Here is a 20,543-nt window from a genome sequence, read left to right as displayed (position 1 = left end):
CTCAAGTCAAGTCCCAAGTCAAGTCTCAAGTCATAATGACCACCAATTGTTTGCAAGCTGACATGAGACTTGCCGATTCATAACTTGACAATGACTTTGTCACGCCTCTGCTAATTAGATTCCGTTTGTAACTACGCAGAGTCGCTAATTGTAATAAAGTACAAAGCAAACCAGTGGAAGGGCAGCACTCTGCTAACCTGCATGTTAGCTATCAGTGTTTATGACACCATAAAGCAGGTTTCAATTTAAACCTCACACAATCTCCCCTTCTACAGTTGTTGGAGGTTATAACACTGCATCATCTGCAAACAGTTATACCCAGTAAGATTTTAAAATACTCAAAATTTCACATTATATACGTCAAGACATCCATCAGCCAGCATCAATCTCATCAACACACACAAATAATCAATGAGATTCAGATATTTGCAGATGAAACCTACCACTGCAAATGTAGCCTTTGTGGTGCTGGGATGAGGAGGTGCAGGAGAAACGTCATCATTCTGGTATTCAAGCTGAAGTGGAGCCTTCCTTACAGTCAAAAATGGGAAGTACCACCAAACACCTGGAGAAAATTGGGAAAACATGAAGAATCACAGAGGAAAAAGAAACCAAGTACTGCTGTTCAAAATTTAAATTGAAAAAGTGAGAAAAAATGTGACAGTGGAACTTAGAGAAGGTGGTGGAATTTTCTGGAAATTAAATCAACAAATGGTCTGCAATCAACACCAAAAGAAACGTTGTGACAAAAAATGACTGATGCCAGTTCGAGTTGAACATTTACTCCTTTTACAGTTATATAGAGTTTGAGTTTTCATGTGAAGCATCTTTAAAATCCCACAGTTGTACGTCTGCGTGAAACACACTATTGCTTTATTTATTTATTTATTTTTGCACTAAACTTAGCTGTGATGACACTAAAACTAAATGTTTTCATTTTAGTTAAACAGGAAAATGCAATTTGCTTTTTAACAGTTTTATACTTTTGAGCAGATTTTTGCAGAATAAAAAGTTTCCCCAGCAAAGTATTTGTGATGAGCTCGGACATTTCTGCAAAACTTGTATTTAAGGTGAAATTAATTTATTTTGAAACTGATTTGAAGATTGGATGAGATGGGGGGGGGGGGGGGGGGCACAGCTGCAGTTGCAAACCTGAGCCTGCTAAATGTTGATGTTACTTACTGAGAAGGATGAGGATGAGGAGAAGGTAGCGTGCCTTCTTCATTGCAGCTGCTGTAAAGAAAAGACAAATAGATTTTTTTAAGAATAAGTTCCCTTTAGCTGCAGAGTTGCAGGTTCAGATTCATGAACTCAGAATTGTGGCTGCCATTGTGTTGACATGAACAGGTGTCAGTATTACCTTTGTAGTGGACAGACACTTTATCACCGTCAGTCTGTCCGACAGTGACGGGCGGCTCGGCGTCAGCAGACCTGCTGTCAGCTTTAACAGGCAGACGGGCCTTACGAGTGCCGCTCTTCTTGTTGGAAACTCTGCAGAAGTGTGGAGAGACAACATGAGAACTCATAATATGAGGAGAAACAAAAGAAACAGGCTGTCAAGAGAATATCACAATTACAGTTACAAATCAGAATGACATCACGTACCTGACAGGGGTCTCAAGCACTGAAACACTTGTCATTTTCCTGGAGTCTTTGTCCTCGTCACAATTATAACAGCCCTTAGACATGAGCCGGAGACTTCTACGAGTCATGACTAGAGAGAGAGAGAGAATAAAATGACATCTTACTTCAGTACTTCACAATTAAAATTCCATTATTTGTGGGTACAGTTAATCAATCAACAACACACACTGACCCCTCATGTTTAACACTAAGAATACATTCTTGTGTATCAAAAGGAGCATATTGAGAGAAATATTTGGGGTAAAATCCACTTGTAAAAATTTCAAATCAGTTAAGTGCAAAAAATTTCTAAACATTTGATTTGACCAAAAAAAAAAAAAAGAATGGAAACCTGATGAATAGCTGATATTTATGAATTTATTTTTTAAAACTAATTTTCTTTCAGCTGGATTTTTATGGATTCAATTCCTACAACATTCATTCAATTTGGATGCAGTTAACCTCAAATTAACTGGCTGCGTGATTTTTTTTTTTTTTTTTTTAACTCTGTTGCCGTTTTCAAAATACTGATGCTTTTTTGCAGGTAAAAGGAAGTTACTCCAAATATTAATCTGATTTGGGTTTCATTTTGCACAATTTTTGTAATATTATATTGATATAATATCAATATAACAATAATAATAATAATAATAATAATAATAACTAGGACTGCAAGCAGTCATATACGGGCCCTCGTTCCGCGCGACCGCCTACCCAGGCCAGTGGGTGCCCTTGTGACCACATGTGGGCATGTGCATGCAGGGGTAACCACTCATCACACAGTTAAAATTTTAAACAAATCACACAATGCATCAAGGAGTTATGACATGTTGATTGTTCATCCACTAGGGGGTGCTCAGTGTACAAACAGAGGGGCTGGGTGTGTTCAGGGGCCAACCGTCATCATACATGTGAAGTTTCAAGTCAATCAGGCAAAGCATGAAGGAGTTATCATGACTCGATGTTCTATGGCAAAGGGTCAAAATGGCGGCACCATAGTGGCCACACCCTTCAACATAGAGAAAAGCTTTTGGAAAGTTTCAAGGGGGCGCTATTGAGGCACTTTGCCCCGCCCATGGGCGATGCCCCTATGAATTGTAAGAGGTTGTTGTGCTTGACCTGTGTTTCAATTTTCATAATGATATGACAAAATTAAAGCCAACAAAAGGAAGAACGTAATTTCATAGCGAATGGGCAATATTCGGCACGCCGCCACACGGATGCCGTTACTCATAACTTCACGGCGATCATTGTCTACGTTCACCAAGTTGTTCTGCATGTTTTAGAAGTGGAAGGAAGTTGATGGGGTTAAATATGTGACTTCAGTACCTGTTTAAGTATAATGTTCATATGGCGAAGGGTGAAAATGGCGGCACCATAGTGGCCACACCCTTCGACATAAAGAAAAGCTTTCGATAACTTTTGGTCAGTATCATCTCTGGGTGATCTGGAAGAAATTTGAAGTGCATTGGACAAAATCCCTAGGAGGAGTTCGTTCAAATACAACATGTGGAAATCACGCCAAAATGAGAAGAAAATTCAAAATGGCCGACTTCCTGTTTGGAGTAGACCCATGGTGCAAGAGACTTTTTTGTACATCTATGCAAGTCACACGTGTACCAATTTTCATCTCCCTACTCCAAAAAAACCCCTATGGGGAGGGGGTTTTGAAAGTTTCAAGGGAGCGCTATTGAGGCATTTTGCCCCGCCCATGGGCGACGCCCCTATGAATTGTAAGAGGTTGTCGTGCTCGACCTGTGTATCAATTTTCATGATGATGTGACAAAATTAAAGCCGTCAAAAGGAAGAACGTAATTTCATGGCGAATGGGCAATATTCGGTACACCGACACACGGACGCCGTTACTCGTAACTTCACGGCGTTTATCGCCTATGTTCAACAATTTGTTCTGCATGTTTTAAAAGTGGAATGAAGTTGATTGGGTTAAGTATGTGACATCAGGACCTCTTAAAGTAAAAATAGGACATTTCCCGCCACCACCGGGGGGCGCTATGGCGCACATGGGAACTTAAGATATGTAGACGTTCAGGGCGGAGCCCTCATCATGTCCAGCACGTTTGAAGGATCTATGATTAAGTATGTGGGCGTGACAGCCGTTCGAAGTGAAATGGCGTGCTCCGAAAAGCTCGCCAAAGTTTGACGACCCCTAGCAGCCACGCCTTTTGACTTAATTACAATCTTTTGATAACTTTTGATCACCATTGTGTTGTGATGATTTTGACCAAATTTGAAGTCGATCGGATGAAATCCCTAGGACAGGTTCATTCAAATGTAAGTAGTGGAAATGGCCAAAAATGGCAAAAATTTGCTCAAAATCGAAACTTAAAATCAAAATGGCCGACTTCCTGTCGATATTTCACCATGACAGTAAGAGACTTTTTCGTGCGTCCTGGCATGGTAAATATGTGTACTGAATTTCGTGAGGCTACGACGAAAAAAGCCCAAAGCGGAGGGGTTTTTGAAAATTTCTAGGGGGCGCTATTTCCTGATTTTTCTGCGACCATGTGCGAGGCCCCCAAAATATCGAATTTGGGATCCGGCCGGACGACTTTGGAAAGTTTGGTGAGTTTTTGAGCATGGGAAGAGGCCGAAATTTTGATTTCAAGAGTGATAATAATAATAATAATAATAATAATAATAATAATAATAATAATAAACAGCGCAATTACAATAGGGTCCTCATAGGATGTTGCCTACTCGGGCCCTAATAATAATATAATCAATGTGTGATATTTTGTGATATTTGTGATAATAAGTAAACATCAAATACTAGCAGCAGTAAACAGACTTATTTAACTGCACTTTTAACACAGGGGCACATTTAATGCTTTTTCAAAATGTTCAGTTTCTTATAGATAATAAATATCAAATATTTTAGATGTTCTTGCACTTCAGTATTTATTTATTCAAGTTTTGAACATCATTAACATTTTTAACATCATATTTTAATTGAGTGATTATCAGCAGCTGTTTTGTGTTCTGTAAAAGGGACAGAAATTATTTTTTATAAAATAAAAATAATTTGTGAGTGTCTAAAACCTTAATTTGCAAAGTATGATGTATTAATGTTGTAGTACTACAGTCTGGAAACTTTTCACAACACAATAATTAAAAACTATCATCACAAAACTAATAAATTAGCTCACAGAAGCTAATAAAATGACAAACACGAGTGTTAAAAGTCTGAATAATTTACCTGGTTGTGATGTGAAGGAGTTCAAGTGGCTGTTTAAGTCTGTCAGGAACAAACCTCAACTTTGTTAGTCTCCTTAAAATATAAACAGACTAAAAAGTTTTCAGTTTGTGTTGATGAAACCTGCAGACTGATGAATAAAACACGATCAGATGCTCCAACAGCTACCAGCTTCAAATTATGCTAACAAGTCAACAAAAACAGGCTTTGTGACAAAGCACCTCACACGTGACTAAGTAGCCCCCCCCCCCCCACCCTGAACAAAGCACACTTTGTATTAAATTATTTAATCCGCATAATACGTCATAAAGAAACTCACTTCCGGTGACACCGCCCCTCCCCCCGCGAACCAAACTCACACTTCCGGTGACCCATAATTTATCCTTTAATTTCTTTATATGATTATTTATTTATATTTTTATATTTATTTATTCTTTATTGTTTAGGTTGTGTTTGAAATTTATTTTAAAGTCTGTGTAAATTGAATTAATGATCAAGTGGCTGAAAATGAGTGATTCTGATTTCTTTTGTTTTCTTTCTGATCATATGCCCATATTTATTTATTTTATTTATTATTTATTGATATATTTGTTGATTTGATTATATATTTATTTATTTTAAATTTGTGGCACATTGATGTTTGTAAGTGAATGTTCAATAAAACATGAAGAAAATCTTAAAAACTCTCAAACTTTAGTTTCTCCAACTGCACTGTTCAATCTGTTATTTTTTTCAATTCATGATTCTGTTTTCCACTTTGTTTGCAAATGAATGTACAATAAAGTATTAGAAAAATTACAAACACATCATCTTATAAAAATTCTAACTCACTTTTCTTATTCTGGACATTTTCCATCTGATCAAATGATGTGTGTGTTTAATCAATTATACTGTGGATATTCATGAATGAATTTTTTTCAAAATAACACATCCATTTACTGTACCTGCTGACACTGATCAAGGCTCACTGAGGGGCTGGAGCCGAGCTCACTGAGGGGCTGGAGCCGAGCCCAGCAGCCACCAGGCGTGAGGGAAGGTCCACATCCAGACCGACAAACTCATTCACACTCACACTTGAGGCAGAGTTGCTGTGATGTTGTGCGATATAAATAAAATAAACTCAACTGCAGGGTAGATTTTTTTTTTTTTTTAGTATGTTAAATCAGAGCAGCACTGTTGCTTGACAACAAGTAGGTCATGGGTTTGATTCCCACTTGTGGCCTTTCTGTGTGGAGTTCGCATGTTCTCCCCATGTTTGCGTGGGTTCTATCCAAGTGCTCCGGCTGCTTCCGACATGCAGGTTTGGTGGACTGGAAACTTGAAATTGTCTGTCGGTGTGAATGTGTTTGTCTATTTGTGGCCCTACGACAGGCTGGCGTTCTGTCCAGGCTCTACCCACCTCATGCTCTCTGACTGCTGGGTTTAGGCTCCAGCCCCAGTGACCCCTAACTGGAGTAAGCAGTTGAAGATAAGTGAGTTTGTTAATTTTTCACTGGGTCATCAATTTACATTTGCTCCACATAGTCTGCAAATCAAACATATTCTGTAATTGGACCTTTTCATTTTGATGATTATAACTGACAAGTAACGAAAATCTCAAATTCAGTATTTCAGAAAATTAGAATATTGTGAAAAGGTTCAATATTGAAGACACCTGGTGTCACACTCTAATCAGCTAATTAACTCAAAACACCTGCAAAGGCCTTTAACTGGTCTCTCAGTCTAGTTCTGTAGGTGACACAATCATGGTGAAGACAGCTGACTTGACATCTTGTCTGGGCTAAAGACAAAAAGGACTGGACTGCTGCTGAGTGGTCCAAAGTTATGTTCTCTGATGAAAGTAAATTTCGCATTTCCTTTAGAAATAAAGGTCCCAGAGTCTGGAGGAAGAGAGGAGAGGCACAGAATCCACGTTGCTTGAGGTCCAGTGTAAAGTTTCCACAGTCAGTGATGGTTTGAGGTGCCATGTCATCTGCTGGTGTTGGTCCACTGTGTTTTCTGAGGTCCAAGGTCAACGCAGCCGTCTACCAGGAAGTTGTAGAGCACTTCATGCTTCCTGCTGCTGAACAAATTTATGGAGATGCAGATTTCATTTTCCAACAGGACTTGGCTCCTGCACACAGTGCCAAAGCTACCAGTACCTGGTTTAAGGACCATGGTATCCCTGTTCCCTTACTGGTCAGCAAACTCGCCTGACCTCAACCCCGTAGAAAATCTATGGAGTATTGTGAAGAGGAAGATACGACACGCCAGACCCAACAATGCAGAAGAGCTGAAGGTCACTATCAGAGCAACCTGGACTCTCATACCACCTGAGCAGTGCCACTGATCGACTCCATGCCACGCCGCATTGCTGCAGTAATTCAGGCAAAAGGAGCCCCAACTACGTACTGAGTGCTGTACATGCTCATACTCTTCATGTTCATACTTTTCAGTTGGCCAACATTTCTAAAAATCCTTTTTTTGTGTTGGTCTTAAGTAATATTCTAATTTTCTGAGATACTGAATTTGGGATTTTCATTAGTTGTCAGTTATATCTATCAAAATTAAAAGAAATAAATATTTGAAATATATTAGTCTGTGTGTAATGAATGAATATAATATACAAGTTTCACTTTTTGAATGATTTGCACTGGCTCCAAGCAAATCAGTGCACTGCGCTGATTTGCTGATGCTGAGACCCTGATTCATGCTTTTGCTTCTTCTAGACTAGATTATTGTAATGTTCTATTTTCAGGGTTACCACAGTCCAGCATTAGGGGTCTTCAGCTGGTTCAGAACGCTGCCGCCAGACTTCTGACACGTAGCAGAAGGTCTGAACATATCACACCCATTTTGGCATCTTTGCACTGGCTCCCTGTCTCTGTGAGAGCAGATTTTAAGCTTTTGTTATTGACTTATAAGGTTGTTCATGAACTGGCATCATCTTATCTGGCTTATCTGGTGGAACTCTACGTGCCGGCCCGGGCTTTGCGGTCGCAGGATGCGGGACTTCTCTATGTTCCCAGGGTGAAGAAGAAGTCAGCAGGTCAAAGAGCCTTTTCGTATCGTGCACCCACCCTGTGGAACAGTCTTCCTGCGACCGTGAGGCAGTCTGAGTCCGTGGACATTTTTGAGTCAAGGCTCAAAACCTATTTTTATTCTCTTTCTTATGGATAGTTTTTATTTTTATTTGTTTTATTCTTTTACATCTGTTTTTATTTATGTATTTGAATTTTTTTTATTCATTTTTAATTATTTATTCAATTTTATGTTGATTTGTTTTATGTGGGGCGCCTTGAGATGGCTTTTGCTGTGATTTGGCGCATTATAAGCTAATTAAATTAAATTAAAATTAAAGATGCCAAAATGGGTGTGATATGTTCAGACCTTCTGCTATGTGTCAGAAGTCTGGCAGCAGCATTCTGAACCAGCTGAAGACCCCTAATGCTGGACTGTGGTAACCCTGAAAATAGAAAATTACAATAATTTCATCTAGAAGAAACAAAAACATGAATCAGGGTCTCAGCATCAGCCATGGACAGGATGGGGTGGATCCTAGCTATATTTCTCAGATGGAAAAAAGTAGTCCTAGTAACATCCCTGATGTGGAGGTCAAAAGACAACGTGGGATCAAAAATTACCCCAAAGTTCCTCATTTTGTCCATATGATGTATGACACACGAACCCAGGCTGAGCACCAGCTGGTCAAACTGATGCCGATGTCTCGCTGGACCAAGAACCATCATTTCAGTCTTATCAAAGTTTAAAAGTAGGACGTTACGAGACATCCAACTTCTCACTGATAGAAGACAGTACTCCAGGGATTTTATGGGAGTGAGATTTCCCACAGTTATCGGCATGTATAACTGAGTATCATCAGCATAACAATGAAAGGCAGTCTCAAAACTCCGCAGTATATGACCAAGGGGTGCCACATACAGGGAGAAAAGCAAGGGGCCTAAAACAGATCCCTGTGGAACCCCAAATCTCATGTCAGCAAGGTCAGAGGTAGTGCCATTATTCAAGACACATTGAGAATGACTGGACAGATATGACGTCAACCAGGCAAGGGCACTTCCAGTAATCCCAAAAAAGTCTCCAACCTATTGAGCAAAATATTATGATCCATGGTATCAAATGCAGCACTAAGATCTAACAACACCAAAACCGTAGTGGTGTCTGAGTCCATTGCTCACAGAAGATCATTCACTACTTTAGTGAGCACTGTCTCTGTGGAGTGATATTTCCTAAAAGCAGACTGCAGCGGCTCAAAAAGATCATTCTCAGTGAGGTGGTCTATGAGCTGCCGTGAAACCACCTTTTCTAAAATTTTGGAACAGAATGATAGATTTGATATCGGCCTGTAATTTTTCAATACACTAGGGTCAAGATTAGATTTCTTAAGTAATGGTTTAATCACTGCTGATTTAAAACATTTCGGAACAGATCCAGAGGTTAATGACAGATTAATAATTTCCAGCACAGTCAGCCCAAGAGTGGGCCACAGGTCCTTAAACAATTTTGTTGGTATGGGATCAAACAAACAGGTTGTGCTTTTTGTAGACGCCACAAGTTTTGTCAGCGCGCCCAGTGAAATACTATTAAATTCTGTCAATCTAGGTAACACCTCAATGGTAGCGCCCACCTGCAGGTTTTAATGGTTGGGCCGAGGCATGCTGAGATATGCTCAGCCTTGTATCTTCTATTTTCTTCTCAAAATAATCCAAGAAATCCTGTGCTGAAAAGGGAGAACGACTAACAGGTGGCTGCCCATGATTAAGAAATGCGACCGTGTCAAACAAAAACTTTGAGTTATGTTTGTTTTTACTGATCAAATAGGTCCGCTTCGTGGCCAGTAGTGCATGCTTATAATCTAAAATAGCATCCAACCTCTAATTTGGAACAACACCATTTCCATTCCAAACCTCTAGCCTTCTGCCTGAGGTCACGCAAATAATCACTGAGCCAAGGTGACTGTGCCTTAGGAGAGCGTGACCTTAAAAGAGGATGATGTACTAATATGATGTAGTACTCGTAAAACGTTTCATTTACTTGGACCCAGAGTGGAATAGCATTTAGAAATTTTGACCCTTTGTAATTTTTCAATTGGCCCCTACATAACAGCCTACTGAAAATTCAAGTGGCCAGTCAGTTTTTTTCAAGAGTAATGTCTAAAGAGTAATTGTGTTGAATTTGGTGCGTGCATCACCATTTGATGAAATCACCATTACATCACCTGTGTAAATACTCTGTATCTGCTGCACTAGAACTTAACCTGGACCACAGAACAGAAGTCTTCTGTTGCAAAAGACTTCCAGAAGTGTGCCAAGTGTTGGTTCATTAGAGGTTCTGAAGTGGCTGTGTTGGATGTTGGCTGAATGACATCAACCGCACTTTTACATCTGAAGCAAACACTCAAAGTGCTTTACTACAAAGCCTCACATTTACCCACACACACACAAACACACTGATGTCAGTGTCCTGTAATGCAAGGCACTGAACTTGGTCATTATGGACCAGTGATTTATCTTCTCTTTCAGTCCAAAGAATTAATACGTATATGATCCACGCAAATGTCAGTCAGCCACGTTTATCAAAAAGTAAACATCTTTAGGACACCTTACCAGAATTTATATACGTACATGTGAGTGATTAAATCTATTGTGAACCAATTGAATTAGAGCACCCCAAGGTGCATCACTTGATTAAGGTCTAACTTTACCAACAGCCCCCCCCCCCCCCCCCCCCCCCCCAACTAAGCAAGCACATAGGCGACAGTGAAAAGGAATCGCTGCTTAAAGGCACCCCCACTGCTGAGGTCCTCAGCCCATACATTATAAATACTGTCACTCACAGTGGAGCCACTCATCTCGTGCTAACTTTAGGTGTGATGTCAGCACCTTGACATGTCATGGACTCAGGGTGGTTCTGTGATGTTGTGAATAGATCATCACACAGCCCAAGTGCATGCCCCGAGACTTGACCTGTACCCATTCTAATCGCTAAATTCATTGTTGGTCCTTTGCCTCTTGATGGGTCAAACAAAATCATCTCAGTCCATGGTTGAGTTTGTGGTTGTCTACTCGGGGCTAAGTCATGGTTGTGATGACATCTGTGACAAATATCCTCTGGTAAGGCTTTTGACTACAAATGGTGCGCCTCCCATTGATATCAGCCTGGTCCTGGGACTTTCCAGTCCTGTTTCTTCATGATCATTGACTGAAACTCAAAACATTGGCTGCCTGGTCATCTGAGGTTGGATCTTAAAGCTTTGTTGCTAATTTATAAAATTCTCACTGGTTGTGTATCATTTCCTTTGTGTGCCTTGAAATCATTGGGAACCTGCCTGCTGTGTACTGAAATTCAGGGGGAAAACAGCAGGTGGGAGATCAGCATTTTCAGCTCACATGCAGATAGTGTGGAATCACATACCAGCAGAAATTGATCAGGTGAGTTCAGTCAAACTTTTTCAAAGTACTTAAAATTCTTCTGTTCTTGGTTTCTTCTGCCCATCTACTCTTGTATGGTTGTGAGACCTGGACGCAAACAAGTGGCCTAAGGCAATGACTGGATGTCTTTGGTGTCAGGTCTCTTCAAAGCATCCTTGAGTACCACATGATATGACTTCAGGAGACTCGGATGGGGTGTATCACTTGCATGGTGAGGGAACATTCAACGACAACATTTTGACCATACGGGGCATTTCTCTGGACATAGGACAACATGCAAGTGCCTCAGTGTTGAGGACCACAGTGGCTACAGAAAGCCAATTGGACACCTATGTTTTACCTGACTGCAGCAGATAGATTTTTACTTTGAGAGACTAAGACGGCTCGTTGTGTGCCTGGATGGTTGCCATCCAGAATCCGGGGTGATTAAATAGTGTGGTGGATAAGTCATGCACAGAAAATGTGCACACTTCCAGACATGACATGGCGTATTCTTGGCTGCATACAGTCAGTGATGGTTGGTCATTTTTATCTTAATTTTTTTTTAAGATTAATGTTTTCATTTAGACTTTTAGCTAATTCTAATTTTTTAAATGACTGTATTTTATGTATGGTTTTATTGTATTTTACAGTAATATGGGAAACATTTTGTATTTAAGGTTGAAAGTACAATCTAAATAAATAATAGTTTAATTTGATACAGAGTTTATTACTTAACAAAAATATAAACGCAACACTTTTGGTTTTGCTCCCATTTTGTATGAGATGAACTCAAAGATCTAAAACTTTTTCCACATACACAATATCACCATTTCCCTCAAATATTGTTCACAAACCAGTCTAAATCTGTGATAGTGAGCACTTCTCCTTTGCTGAGATAATCCATCCCACCTCACAGGTGTGCCATATCAAGATGCTGATTAGACACCATGATTAGTGCACAGGTGTGCCTTAGACTGCCCACAATAAAAGGCCACTCTGAAAGGTGCAGTTTTATCACACAGCACAATGCCACAGATGTCGCAAGATGCTGATGTCTGCATGCTCGTCGTCCTCATCGGGGTCTCGACCTGGGTCTCGTCCAGTTCGTCGTCGTAACCGACTTGAGTGGGCAAATGCTCACATTAGCTGGCGTTTGGCATGTTGGAGAGGTGTTCTCTTCACGGATGAATCCCGGTTCACACTGTCCAGGGCAGATGGCAGACAGCGTGTGTGGCGTCGTGTGGGTGAGCGGTTTTCTGATGTCAGTGTTGTGGATCGAGTGGCCCATGGTGGCGGTGGGGTTATGGTATGGGCAGGCATCTGTTATGGACGAAGAACACAGGTGCATTTTATTGATGGCATTTTGAATGCACAGAGATACCGTGACGAGATCCTGAGGCCCATTGTTGTGCCATACATCCAAGAACATCACCTCATGTTGCAGCAGGATAATGCATGGCCCCATGTTGCAAGGATCTGTACACAATTCTTGGAAGCTGAAAATGTCCCAGTTCTTGCATGGCTGGCATACTCACCGGACATGTCACCCATTGAGCATGTTTGGGATGCTCTGGACCGGCGTATACGACAGCGTGTACCAGTTCCTGCCAATATCCAGCAACTTCGCACAGCCATTGAAGAGGAGTGTACCAACATTCCACAGGCCACAATTGACAACCTGATCAACTCTATGCGAAGGAGATGTGTTGCACTGCATGAGGCAAATGGTGGTCACACCAGATACTGACTGGTATCCCCCCCCCAATAAAACAAAACTGCACTTTTCAGAGTGGCCTTTTATTGTGGGCAGTCTAAGGCACACCTGTGCACTAATCATGGTGTCTAATCAGCATCTTGATATGGCACACCTGTGAGGTGGGATGGATTATCTCAGCAAAGGAGAAGTGCTCACTATCACAGATTTAGACTGGTTTATGAACAATATTTGAGGGAAATGGTGATATTGTGTATGTGGAAAAAGTTTTAGATCTTTGAGTTCATCTCATACAAAATGGGAGTAAAACCAAAAGTGTTGCGTTTATATTTTTGTTGAGTGTATTTATTCATTTTCTTGCTCTTGCTTGCCTCTACTGGTGGTTGGCTCTCAATGCGGTATTGTATCACTTCCTGTTCCGGAGCACAGCGGTGTTTTGCTGTATCTGTTAGCTGTTTAATCTGTGCAGTTAGATTGATCTAGTTAACTAGATAACGATTTGTTTCACAGTGTAATCTTCACGTGCCTTAACTAAAGCACTCCCTCTGCTGAATCACCTCTAAATTATTTACACATTATTCACTTTGTGTGTTTTTAGGAATCCGCTAGCTTAGCGCAGCTACTAGCTCTTAGCCGGTTTAGCATGGTGGCTTCTCCTGTCTCTCCCGCACTTTTCTGCTCTGGGTGTGAAATGTTTACTTATTCCTCGGCCTCCTTTAGCAGTAATGGTACTTGTAATAAGTGTAGATTATTCGTAGCTTTGGAGGCCAGGCTGGGCGAATTGGAGACTCGGCTCCGCACCGTGGAAAATTCTACAGCTAGCCAGGCCCCTGTAGTCGGTGTGGACCAAGGTAGCTTAGCCACCATTAGTTCCCCTCCAGCAGATCCCGAGCAGCCGGGAAAGCAGGCTGACTGGGTGACTGTGAGGACGAAGCGTAGTTCTAAACAGAAGCCCTGTGTACACCGCCAACCCGTTCACATTTCTAACCGTTTTTCCCCACTCGACGACACACCCGCCGAGGATCAAACTCTGGTTATTGGCGACTCTGTTTTGAGAAATGTGAAGTTAGTGACACCAGCAACCATAGTCAATTGTCTTCCGGGGGCCAGAGCAGGCGACATTGAAGGAAATTTGAAACTGCTGGCTAAGGCTAAGCGTAAATTTGATAAGATTGTAATTCACGTCTGCAGTAATGACACCCGGTTACGCCAATCGGAGGTCACTAAAATTAACATTGAATCGGTGTGTAACTTTGCAAAAACAATGTCGGACTCTGTAGTTTTCTCTGGGCCCCTCCCCAATCGGACCGGGAGTGACATGTTTAGCCGCATGTTCTCCTTGAATTGCTGGCTGTCTGAGTGGTGTCCAAAAAATGAGGTGGGCTTCATAGATAATTGGCAAAGCTTCTGGGGAAAACCTGGTTTTGTTAGGAGAGACGGCATCCATCCCACTTTGGATGGAGCAGCTCTCATTTCTAGAAATCTGGCCAATTTTCTTAAATCCTCCAAACCGTGACTATCCAGGGTTGGGACCAGGAAGCAGAGTTGTAGTCTTACACACCTCTCTGCAGCTTCTCTCCCCCTGCCATCCCCTCATTACCCCATCCCCGTAGAGACGGTGCCTGCTCCCAGACCACCAATAACCAGCAAAAATCTATTTAAGCATAAAAATTCAAAAAGAAAAAATAATATAGCACCTTCAACTGCACCACAGACTAAAACAGTTAAATGTGGTCTATTAAACATTAGGTCTCTCTCTTCTAAGTCCCTGTTAGTAAATGATATAATAATTGATCAACATATTGATTTATTCTGCCTTACAGAAACCTGGTTACAGCAGGATGAATATGTTAGTTTAAATGAGTCAACACCTTCGAGTCACACTAACTGCCAGAATGCTCGTAGCATGGGCCGAGGCGGAGGATTAGCAGCAATCTTCCATTCCAGCTTATTAATTAATCAAAAACCCAGACAGAGCTTTAATTCATTTGAAAGCTTGACTCTTAGTCTTGTCCATCCAAATTGGAAGTCCCAAAAACCAGTTTTATTTGTTATTATCTATCGTCCACCTGGTCGTTACTGTGAGTTTCTCTGTGAATTTTCAGACCATTTGTCTGACTTAGTGCTTAGCTCAGATAAGATAATTATAGTGGGCGATTTTAACATCCACACAGATGCTGAGAATGACAGTCTCAACACTGCATTTAATCTATTATTAGACTCAGTTGGCTTTGCTCAAAATGTAAATGAGTCCACCCACCACTTTAATCATATCTTAGATCTTGTTCTGACTTATGGTATGGAAATAGAAGACTTAACAGTATTCCCTGAAAACTCCCTTCTGTCTGATCATTTCTTAATAACATTTACATTTACTCTGATGGACTACCCTGCAGTGGGGAATAAGTTTCATTACACTAGAAGTCTTTCAGAAAGCACTGTAACTAGGTTTAAGGATATGATTCCTTCTTTATGTTCTCTAATGCCATATACCAACACAGTGCAGAGTAGCTAACTAAACTCTGTAAGTGAGATAGAGTATCTCGTCAATAGTTTTACATCCTCACTGAAGACAACTTTGGATGCTGTAGCTCCTCTGAAAAAGAGAGCTTTAAATCAGAAGTGCCTGACTCCGTGGTATAACTCATAAACTCGCAGCTTAAAGCAGATAACCCGTAAGTTGGAGAGGAAATGGCATCTCACTAATTTAGAAGATCTTCACTTAGCCTGGAAAAAGAGTCTGTTGCTCTATAAAAAAGCCCTCCGTAAAGCTAGGACATCTTACTACTCATCACTAATTGAAGAAAATAAGAACAACCCCAGGTTTCTTTTCAGCACTGTAGCCAGGCTGACAAAGAGTCAGAGCTCTATTGAGCCGAGTATTCCTTTAACTTTAACTAGTAATGACTTCATGACTTTCTTTGCTAATAAAATTTAAACTATTAGAGAAAAAATTACTCATAACCATCCCAAAGACATATCGTTATCTTTGGCTGCTTTCAGTGATGCCGGTATTTGGTTAGACTCTTTCTCTCCGATTGTTCGGTCTGAGTTATTTTCATTAGTTACTTCCTCCAAACCATCAACTTGTCTATTATTTTTGATCAGGATATGTCATTCAATGCGCATATTAAACAAATATGTAGGACTGCTTTTTTGTATTTGCTCAATATCTCTAAAATTAGAAAGGTCTTGTCTCAGAGTGATGCTGAAAAACTAATTCATGCATTTATTTCCTCTAGGCTGGACTATTGTAATTCATTATTATCAGGTTGTCCTAAAAGTTCCCTGAAAAGCCTTCAGTTAATTCAAAATGCTGCAGCTAGAGTACTAACGGGGACTAGAAGGAGAGAGCATATCTCACCCATATTGGCCTCTCTTCATTGGCTTCCTGTTAATTCTAGAATAGAATTTAAAATTCTTCTTCTTACTTATAAGGTTTTGAATAATCAGGTCCCATCTTATCTTAGGGACCTCATAGTACCATATCACCCCAATAGAGTGCTTCGCTCTCAGACTGCAGGCTGACTTGTAGTTCCTAGGGTTTGTAAGAGTAGAATGGGAGGCAGAGCCTTCAGCTTTCAGGCTCCTCTCCTGTGGAACCAGCTCCCAATTCAGATCAGGGAGACAGACACCCTCTCTACTTTTAAGATAAGGCTTAAAACTTTCCTTTTTGCTAAAGCTTATAGTTAGGGCTGGATCAGGTGACCCTGAACCATCCCTTAGTTATGCTGCTATAGACTTAGACTGCTGGGGGGTTCCCATGATGCACTGAGTGTTTCTTTCTCTTTTTGCTTTGTATGCACCACTCTGCATTTAATCATTAGTGATTGATCTCTGCTCCCCTCCACAGCATGTCTTTTTCCTGGTTCTCTCCCTCAGCCCCAACCAGTCCCAGCAGAAGACTGCCCCTCCCTGAGCCTGGTTCTGCTGGAGGTTTCTTCCTGTTAAAAGGGAGTTTTTCCTTCCCACTGTCGCCAAGTGCTTGCTCACAGGGGGTTGTTTTGACCGTTGGGGTTTTTACGTAATTATTGTAAGGCCTTGCCTTACAATATAAAGCGCCTTGGGGCAACTGTTTGTTGTGATTTGGCACTATATAAATAAAATTGATTGATTGATTGATTGATTTTCTGCCATTTATCTGGTTCTGGGTCATGGAGTAGACCAAGTAGTTCATCCATACTTCCCTATCCTTGACCAAGTCCTCTAATTCTTCCCAAGGGATCCCAATTTGTTCCCAAGCAATCTGGGAAATATAATCCCTCCAGTCTGTCCTGGGTCTTCTATGGAACCTTCTCCCAGTTGGGTGAACCTGGGGGATGACTGGGGACATCCTCACAAGATGCACAAAGCGCCTTTGCTGGCTCATTTCGATACAAAGAAGCAGCGGCTGTACTCAAAGACCCTCCAACCCCATCCCTGAGTGTAAGCCAAGATACCCAGCTGAGAAATTTCATTTCTGCCTTGTGTCTATGACCTTGTTTTTTCGATCATTAACTAAAGCTCATCATCATAGGTAAGGACAAGAGCATAAATCAAATGGCAAATGGAGAGTCTTACCTTCTGGCTCAGCTCTTTCTTCATCATGACCATCCAGTACAGCATCCGCAGGACCTCAGATGCAGCCTCAATCAGTCATTCAATCTCACGTTCCATTTTACGAAAACTCATGAACAAGACCCCAAGATACTTCAAGTCCTCCACTTGAGTTACTCTCCCCTGACCCAGAGGGGACAATCAACCCTTATTCAATAGACGGTCACGGTCTCAGATTTGGAAGTGTTAAACCTCAACCCAGTTGCTTCACATGGACATGCATGGAAGACCTCCCTAGGGAGATGACTGGGGAGCTTGCTCACCAGATCCCTGAACCACCTCAGGTGGCTCCTTTTGAAGAAAGAAGCAGCGGTGCTACTCTGAGGCCCTCCACCTTTGATCACCTTTGTCATTATTATCACTGTTGTTGTTAATACTATAATGCTATTGTAAGTACGTCCCTTCAGCCTCTTCATTATTTTTACTCGGGGTTGCCACAGCAGATCTGAGGTGGATCTGCATGTTGATTTGGCACAAGTTTTACACCAGATGCCCTTCCTGACGCAACTTTTGCAAGATACGAGGTCTGTCCGTAAAGTATCATACCTTTTTATTTTTTTCAAAAACTATATGGATTTCATTCATATGTTTTTACTTCAGACATGCTTGAACCCTCGTGCGCATGCGTGAGTTTTTCCACGCCTGTCGGTGACGTCATTCGCCTGTGAGCACGCCTTGTGGAAGGAGTGGTCCCGCCCCGTCGTCGGATTTTCATTGTCTGGAAATGGCGGAATGAAAAGGACTTTTTTTCCATCAGAATTTTTTCAGAAGCTGTTAGAGACTGGCACCTGGAAACCATTCGAAAAATTTATCTGGCTTTCAGTGAAAATTTTACGGGCTTCACAGAGAATAAGGACTTTAACTACAGGTTTAAGGACCCCTTTAAAGGACGGTCGGTGCGCCGCGCTGCGAGCTGCGACGACGCGGCACAAACCACTGGATCATTTCTAAGCTGATGGCTCTGTGGATACGAGACCGTCGTGTGCTCTTTCTCTGGTTATCACAAGACCTGGACATCAGCCATTTTCCGGCAGATTTCACTTTTAACAAGAGATTTTGTCATGGAAAGCCGCGCGGAGGCTTCGCGCGTCACGACCGATTCGCTGATGAAGCGAGACAAAGGAACACCTCCGTTTCGGCGTGTTAGAGGACAAGTTGGGACATGTCCAGCTCTCCACAAGTTCTTTTATACTCACTCGACTGGTAAGCACTGAAAGCCGAGATAGACATGTCCCAACTTGTCCTCTAACACGCCGAAACGGAGGTGTTCCTTTGTCTCGCTTCATCAGCGAATCGGTCGTGACGCACGAAGCCTCCGCGCGGCTTTCCATGACAAAATCTCTTGTTAAAAGTGAAATCTGCCGGAAAATGGCTGATGTCCAGGTCTTGTGATAACCAGAGAAAGAGCACACGACGGTCTCGTATCCACAGAGCCATCAGCTTAGAAATGATCCAGTGGTTTGTGCCGCGTCGTCGCAGCTCGCAGCGCGGCGCACCGACCGTCCTTTAAAGGGGTCCTTAAACCTGTAGTTAAAGTCCTTATTCTCTGTGAAGCCCGTAAAATTTTCACTGAAAGCCAGATAAATTTTTCGAATGGTTTCCAGGTGCCAGTCTCTAACAGCTTCTGAAAAAATTCTGATGGAAAAAAAGTCCTTTTCATTCCGCCATTTCCAGACAATGAAAATCCGACGACGGGGCGGGACCACTCCTTCCACAAGGCGTGCTCACAGGCGAATGACGTCACCGACAGGCGTGGAAAAACTCACGCATGCGCACGAGGGTTCAAGCATGTCTGACGTAAAAACATATGAATGAAATCCATATAGTTTTTGAAAAAAATAAAAAGGTACGATACTTTACGGACAGACCTCGTATGTTAGTCAGTATGTATGTTTGTTTTTTGTTTTGTTTTTTTGTTTGTAATTATTGCATAGTTCACCTTTAACTTGCTGTGCAGCACACAGTTTACATCGCAGACACTTGCAGCTTCACATATAGCAGCCCTAGCAAGGTACCTTTCAGCACACAAAAGAATGAAGTTCAAGGTCAAACACGAAATGCAACAAAACAACTTTCCTGGTTGCAATTTTTGAAATTTTGTCTCCACATTTGGCATGAACATAGTGATAGGCCTTGCCCATAAGCCATTACCTGGGATAAGCGATTGACCTTGACCTTCAGGGTTTTGTATGAGGTCAAAGGTCACTTAAATAAGGTCAAACTTCAGATTACAGCAAAACATGTCCTGTAATACATCAAATTAAAGGGTTGAGGAGGTAAGCCAGAAGCAAAGGTATTAAATTATGACATCATTTGATGACGCCATCATGCAAAAAACATGCAAAATATTTATTTTAAGGGTTTTGTTAACTTGCTCTGCAGCACACAGTTTAGATCACAGACTTTTGCAACTTCACATATAGCAGCCCTAGCAAGATACCTTTTAGCACATAAAAGGATTAAGCTGAAGGTCAAAGATCAAGGTCACAGCAAGGATTACAGACAACAAAGGTTTTAAGTTATGATGTCATTTGATGGCGTCATCATGAAAAACGTGCAGAATTTAGATTTTTAAGGGTTTGACAAACTGTGTAAATCATCATTGCAGACTCTTGTAAGTTCACATATAGCAGTCCTATCGACATACCTTTCAGCACACACAAGTACCAAGGTCAAAGGTGAAGGTCAACCACTAAAATCACCAAAAAAAAACCTTTGCGTCTCGCAATTTGTGCTTTTTTGCCTCCAAATTTGGCATGAATACAGTATGTTCCCTTGCACAGTCAGTCCCTGTTCATCGTGGTTGTTCCTCATGGTAGTCTCTGTTGTTCATCTTTTGGCAAGATACCGGTCACTCTCAGGGTGACAGTTTTCTTTTTTTTATAGTGACGTGTCGTTTTCTCTGTTTTCTTGCGATGAATCAATTCCAACCACAAGTGCATCAGTTAAAAGATCTTGGCTTGATGTTTTGTTTTTGTTTTTG

This window comes from Thalassophryne amazonica, chromosome 15 (assembly GCF_902500255.1).
Source record: "Thalassophryne amazonica chromosome 15, fThaAma1.1, whole genome shotgun sequence".
In the NCBI taxonomy this organism is placed as follows: domain Eukaryota; kingdom Metazoa; phylum Chordata; class Actinopteri; order Batrachoidiformes; family Batrachoididae; genus Thalassophryne; species Thalassophryne amazonica.
The sequence above is the reverse complement of the archived record's forward strand: the minus strand, read 5'-3'. Positions refer to the sequence as shown.